At 48.6% G+C, this 7219-nt stretch overlaps 1 protein-coding gene across 1 annotated transcript in view; it reads right to left on the bottom strand.

Annotated features, from left to right (window-relative positions):
• VDAC1 (voltage-dependent anion channel 1) overlaps positions 1-7219 on the bottom strand; it is a 19352-nt gene that overhangs the window by 11766 nt on the left and 367 nt on the right. The window lies entirely within an intron of this gene.

Raw genomic sequence — 7219 nt, 5'->3', positions numbered from 1 at the left:
CTGAGGCAGCCGTAATGCAGAATAAACCCCTCAAGAGAACATGGATGGCTGCCAGCCGCCTCCCTTCAATTTTTTGGAAAAAAAAAAAAAAAAAAAAAAAAAAAAAAAAGGGAAATTACAGCGTTTAGAAACTTACTTAATTCACTTACGCAACAAGAAACTTAAGCCCATTTCAGGCAGTTTAATTTTCTATCCACCACCTATCAATTAAACACAGCCAGGAGAAACCAGCTGGAGCAAACAGTGTGATTTGATTTTGCTCATTAAGCAGTGGCAGCAATTACCGTCCATTTGCCATCGTGGACGAGAAACAGGTCGCAGAACAGATATAGGTTTTTAAAAAAATAAATAAATAAACAGGCTGTGCCTTTCGAAAGAGTGAACTCTTGTTCTCTTATCAGCATGAATCATGCATGAATGAATGACTTCTTCTGAAACCAGTTCTCGGAAACGTTTCTTCTCTTTCTGGCAATGGATCCGGGCACTGGGACACAAAGAAACAGGGCCCCAGTCTCCCAGTGAGGAACTCTAACTGGGAGAGAGGAACAGCACCAGGAGCATCTCTCCCCCCTCACTCAGAGCAGCAAATGGGTATCATTTATGGCAGCAAAATCCATAAATGGTTGTTTTTCACCGACAGATTTCTAAGACTTTTCTGTTCATCGACTGGGGAAAAAAAATCATAGAATCATAGAATGGTTTGGGTGGGAAGGGACCTTAAAGATCATCACGTTCCACTCCTCTGCCATCAGCAGGGACACCTCCCACCAGCCCAGGTTGCTCCAAGCCCCCTCCAACCTGCCCTTGAACCCCTCCAGGGATGGGGCAGCCACAGCTTCTCTGGGCAACCTGGGCCAGGCTCTCACCACCCTCACACCAAACAAGTTCTTCCCATCTCAATCTCCCCTCTTTCAGGGTCAAACCCTTCCCCCCATCCTCTTGCTCCCCTCCCTGACCCAGAGTCCCTCCCCACCTTTCCTTATCGGATACAGAGGAGAAAATGGGATCACGAGAGGAACGACCCAACCACACCTTCTTTCTTATCCAAGTGCAGTAACTCGTTCTAGGGAAGCAAAGTCAAACCACCTGACCTGGTGCACACCTTTATATATACACCTTCATAATTTCGTAAAGGCCAAGGAGATAAATCATACTTATAAAGCTGCTCCTCTCTATACCCAACATTGCACTAAAATTCCATATTTCCAAACTTTTTTGGTTACGCAAAAGTAATACGCAGTTTATTACACAAGCATGTAAATGCTTGAAAAAATTGCCTGCTAATCCGCACTCCAAATTATTCAACATTAGAAGAAAATTACTTGTTTAGAGCCCAAAGGAAACACGAGGGATGCTCTTAAGGAGTCCTCCTGGCTGGGGACTCGGCTGGTGGACTCGGGACAAGCCACCACCACCCCCAGGGAGATGAGAGAGGGAGCTCCAGCAGCCAGTGGCTCGCCGCCTCCAGCGCTCCACCCGACAAGCTGCTGCCTGCTCCAGCAGGATATTGCTGTTGCATAAACCAAGAATCCCTGTCCTAGAGGGGCCAAAAACAGATCTGGTGGCGAAATAAAAGCCAAGAGTTTTCCTCGGAACGTAAATAAAGTAGGATACAAAGGGGCCGTGCTGGGATGGACCTTCAGGTGCAAAGACTACCTGGATGTATCTCGTCTCTTTCCAGTTATAATTCAGTAACGAGACGCAGCCCCAAATTCACGAGCAGCTAAACAGTTAAATGAAAAATAAATATTTTTTAAAAAAAAAAAAAGTATTCCATACTCCAAAGCAGTTTTAACTGCTTATATTAGAACTAAATGTCTCTCTTCGTGTTTTGTGCGAACACAAAAGCAGGGATTTTATGTTTATACATAAAACAACCTTTAAAAAAAAAATAAAATAAAAACATGCGCACAGAAAAACCCTAAAAAGCAAGTATTAACAGATTTCTTTAAGTAATTCCTCTGCTCCTTATTAAAGTCCCTGGAAGCAGAGTGGAATGTCCTGCCTGGAGATCACAGCCTAAAGCCTGGGGAGGGATGGGGGATCCCCCAAGGGCTCTGTGTGTGTCCTGTCCAGGAGACACTTCTTCCCTGCCCGGCCTCCTGAGAGCCCTCTGATGGCTATTTCCATTTAGCATCATCAAAAATTAAAAATGGTAAAAATTCCTACATTTGGAAATCAAATCAGCACAGCGTTGAAAGCTAACGCAGTGCTCTACCAACAGCTTTTGGGAATCCACCAGGTGTGTTTTACCAACAGCCCCTTTGAGTGGCTCCATCAAATCAAAATATTTTCTTGAAAATGGAATTATTTACGCTTTTTGTTTGGGTTTTGTAAGTGATGTTTTGCTTTCATCCAAGCCCAGGAAGCCACGCTTTGCTCCCAGTGAGGTTCCTCCCTCGCGTGTCCTGTGGGGTGGCCGAGCTGTGACAGCCCCCAGGCTGGGGCTGTAGGACAGTGGGAGAGGGTGAGATCTCCGCTTAGGCAATTACTATAATTAAGTGACAAAATTGAAAGCTAAATCCCTGCGGGCTGGAAGGCAAATCACGCAACGCACACACAGCAAGGTGTGTAAAAGTGCTGAGTGGGGAAAGCCCTCGGCGCTGCCTACCTGGGGGGTGACCTTGCCTTTGTCAGCAAGAACCAGAACCAATTAGTATTTCTCTTTGCTGGGGCTAATCAGAAGCCTCAAACGTTTAACAGATGGAAAGCAGAACTGATTACATCCAGGGCGAGTGCAGGTTGGAAGACAAGCATGCTTAACGGGGATTCAAACTCTTAAAGGATCAAGGAATGGCGGTGGCCGAGTGCCCTTGCTTTTCACCAGTGGGATCCCAGCACATTAACTCAGATTAGGGGTTAGGGCTGAAACCAATTCAGCGCTTTTATCCTTGTCCAACCACACACACAACTCCCAGTGACCACGCACCCCGACTCCCGCACGGAGCAGGCCGAGCACAATACATAGAACATGCCCTAAATAGGAAAATATGTTGATTTTTTTAAGTAGGAAATACTGTAGCACATGAGAGTCATGGCTGAAGAAAACCTGAATTTTGTGAATTTAGAGCTGCCACTATAAAGGGGAAAAATAGGAAACTTCCTTCCTAGCCAGGAGCCAGCCCTAGGGAAGATTTCATCAAAGACAAAGCGCTTCCAGCAGGCCAAATTTGAATATTTTCCAATGTCACAGATGGCAAACTTTTCACCCTACGATGCCGTTCTGGGTAATTAAATCAAGATCAGCCCAACAGGCAGCAAAGCCCCAGGGGGCCCTTGGCAAACGTAAGGACTGGCTGCCACCAAAGGAAAACTCATCTCTGCTTCACAACCCTCTGACATGTCTGAGTTAAACCTACACTTTTATCAACTTTATGGAATTTACATGAGGGGAAGGAGCAACCTGAAAATTTAAGATAAGAATAACATCCATGATAAGAATAAAATTCCCATGAAGTCTATCCCATGAAGTCTATCAGATCCAAGGCTAAAAAAATAAAAAGCTTGGATTTAACCTTACTCTAGCTGCATTTTTTCCTAATAAATTTGGACTCGTGTACCATTTCTTGATGTTCTGAACATTTCAGCTCCACATCTCCATGAGAGATGGTAACTGCAGAGCTGCTGGGGACGTGTCCCACCAGCCTTTCTGGACCCCCAGCCTGGGCAGTGACCTCTCCCAACCAAGAGATGTTGTATCAATAGAATCATAGAATGGGTTGGGTTGGAAGAGACCTTAAAGATCATCCAGTTCCAACCCCCTGCCCTGGGCAGGGACACCTCCCACCAGACCAGGTTGCTCCAAGCCCCCTCCAACCTGCCCTTGAACCCCTCCAGGGATGGGGCAGCCACAGCTTCTCTGGGCAACCTGGGCCAGGCTCTCACCACCCTCACACCAAACAAGTTCTTCCTGGTACATCAATTTTGGCACCTTCACAAGACTTTGGCAAAGCACGTGATTTGTAAATACTCTGCATTATGGGACACAAAACCCAACAGCCCTTTTTGCCCCAACTTGCTCCGGTGCCGACGTCATGTAATCCCTGCACCATTATGAGTCAAAATTTAAGACTCTGGAGCCCAGAGTTTCTTTCACTTGGGCATTTGTGAACCCTGTGAGACTCGTGGGACGACAGCCCTCCCAACAAAGCTTTGCTTTTGAGTTACACACATGGAATTTAGTTATTTTTCAGATTGTTTTTCCAGACTGGTTTCCTGCAGTCTCTTTGTAGCCCAAGACACGCAGCAGCGCAGAGGCGATAAACCCTTGAAAAGCTGTAAATATTATGATTTCGTCTATACTAATATTTATGGAATTAAAGAAAGAGCCTGCTCTTAATTGTGTGGGTATAAATTAAGAACGGCAACGTTGTACGGCAACCCCTTATTAAGGTATCATATATAAGTATCAATTAAACGAAGTTGGGGGCTATTGCAGCCTGCTGCAGCTCCTGGACTTACGATAACTGCGAGGGAAGAACAAAGAACCCCAGATGTGGTGCATTAAATTAAAAACGCAGGTTAACGACCTGTTTTCTTCCAGAATCTCGGCAGAGGAGGTGAGCAGGGCAGCTCTCCCACCCCGTGCCACCCGCCCTGCCCTGGGCAGGGACACCTCCCACCAGCCCAGGTTGCTCCAAGCCCCCTCCAACCTGCCCTTGAAGCCCTCCAGGGATGGGGCAGCCACAGCTTCTCTGGGCAACCTGGGCCAGGCTCTCACCACCCTCACACCAAACAAGTTCTTCCTGGTACATCAATTTTGGCACCTTCACAAGACTTTGGCAAAGCACGTGATTTGTAAATACTCTGCATTATGGGACACAAAACCCAACAGCCCTTTTTGCCCCAACTTGCTCCGGTGCCGACGTCATGTAATCCCTGCACCATTATGAGTCAAAATTTAAGACTCTGGAGCCCAGAGTTTCTTTCACTTGGGCATTTGTGAACCCTGTGAGACTCGTGGGACGACAGCCCTCCCAACAAAGCTTTGCTTTTGAGTTACATACGTGATGGAATTTAGTTATTTTTCAGATTGTTTTTTCACATTGGTTTCTTGCAGTCTCTTTGTAGCCCAAGACACGCAGCAGCGCAGAGGCGATAAACCCTTGAAAAGCTGTAAATATTATGATTTCGTCTATACTAATATTTATGGAATTAAAGAAAGAGCCTGCTCTTAATTGTATGGGTATAAATTAAGAACGGCAACGTTGTACGGCAACCCCTTATTAAGGTATCATATATAAGTATCAATTAAACGAAGTTGGGGGCTATTGCAGCCTGCTGCAGCTCCTGGACTTACGATAACTGCGAGGGAAGAACAAAGAACCCCAGATGTGGTGCATTAAATTAAAAACACAGGTTAACGACCTCTTTTCTTCCAGAATCTCGGCAGAGGAGGTGAGCAGGGCAGCTCTCCCACCCCGTGCCACCCGCCCGGCACAGGGGCACGGGCTGGCACAGGCCCCGGCACGGCGCTCAAGAAGGGACACGTCCCTCGCTCCCGGCCCCGCTGCAGGAACACCCAGTGCCAGATCAATGGGGATGACTAATTAAAACAGCATCTCCTCTCCCAGCGCCGTTGGGCAGCTTGATGCCCTCCCGTGGAAGAGGAACATCATAGAATCATAGAACCATTCAGGTTGGGAAAGACCCTTGGGATCATCAAGTCCAACCATCAACCCTACTCTACAAAGTTCTCCCCTACACCATATCCCCCAACCCCACATCTAAATGACTCTTAAACTCATCCAAGGAGGGGGACTCAACCTCCTCCCTGGGCAGCCTCTTCCAATGCCCGACCACTCTCTGTGAAAAATTCTTTCCTAATGTTCAGTCTAAACCCATCCTGAAACCATACACCCCACCAGAGCTGGTGGAGGGGGTTTTTCTCTCTCTACCTGCCAAACGCGGGAAGGGCTGTGCTTCCCAGGGAGGGGGTTTTTCTCTCTCTACCTGCCAAATGTGGGAAGGGCTGTGCTTCCCAACTCCATCCCACCGCTTCCCAACTCCATCCCACCACTTCCCAACTCCATCCCATTGCTTCCCAACTCCATCCCACCGCTTCCCAACTCCATCCCATTGCTTCCCAACTCCATCCCACCGCTTCCCAACTCCATCCCACCAGGAGCCGGGGATGGGGACATCGCTCCTGTGACTACGGTGACCACCAGGGATGTCCCTCACACCATCCCACCACCCCCTCCAACACCACCCAAAACGTGGGCAGGAAGAAAAGGGGCTCAGCATCAACCTTCAGTGGAGAGTGCTCGGGGAGGGATGAATCGGGGACGTCTTTTTAACGGCGCAAAAGCAATTTTTGGAAGGAATTCTGACAAGATTTCGCAGGCAGAAAGCCACGAGAGAGGTGATTATTCAACCCGATGAAACAAACTGCAACAAACTGTGCTTCTGATCCTCACCCGGCCGTCGGGGAGAGGAGATGGGATCCCTTTCAGCCGGCATCGCTATAAATATTCCCCAGGGACACAGCCCAGCCTCGCTCAGACACGATGAGTCAGCTCCGCTTGGGTTTCAGAAAAAATTGTTACTTTTTTGTTGTGGTGGTGGGGTTTTTCTTGTCTTTTTTTTTTTTTCCCCCAAAAAATGCCCAAAGACTGAGCCTTTCACCCTCCAGCAAGAGTTGTTCCCAGCCAGGGCTGTGACGAGGCGGAACGGAGGCGACGGCGCTGCTGGGTTGAGGGGATGGGGGGGGGGAAGAGGAAAAAAACGAGTCCTTGGGATTTTTCAACTGATTTTTTTAACCCCGGGTAAAAGAGCTATGTTTTGAGAATAAGCAGAATAGAAGGAAACGAGAATCGCTCGGGCTGCTTGGGGTTTTGGGGTGTGTCGGGATGAATTTGCCGGTTCACGAGGGATGCCAGGGGCAGGGAGGAGCGAGGTGGGAGGGATGGCAGCGCCGGAACGGGGCAAAATCTGGGCAAATATGGCCACCCCTGACCTTTGCTCCCCGGGAAGGTGACAGAATCGTTCCTGGAGGAACCTGCAGGCACCTTGGTGGCCGATCGACCTTTAAATCCCCGTCACGGGGCCGGCGGCTGGACCCATCCGGGCGGATCAGCACCATCATCATCATCATCATCCCCATCATCATCCCCACCACCAGGCCCACCCCCAGCCGATGGGACCCGCCTGGCCATCACCCCACACCACCCACCTCCCCACAACCACACGCCATGGCCTCGCCGCTCTCCAATGTCAC

Source organism: Calidris pugnax, unplaced genomic scaffold, assembly GCF_001431845.1.
Source record: "Calidris pugnax isolate Ruff unplaced genomic scaffold, ASM143184v1 scaffold27, whole genome shotgun sequence".
In the NCBI taxonomy this organism is placed as follows: domain Eukaryota; kingdom Metazoa; phylum Chordata; class Aves; order Charadriiformes; family Scolopacidae; genus Calidris; species Calidris pugnax.
This window is presented reverse-complemented; position numbering and strand designations above follow the sequence as displayed.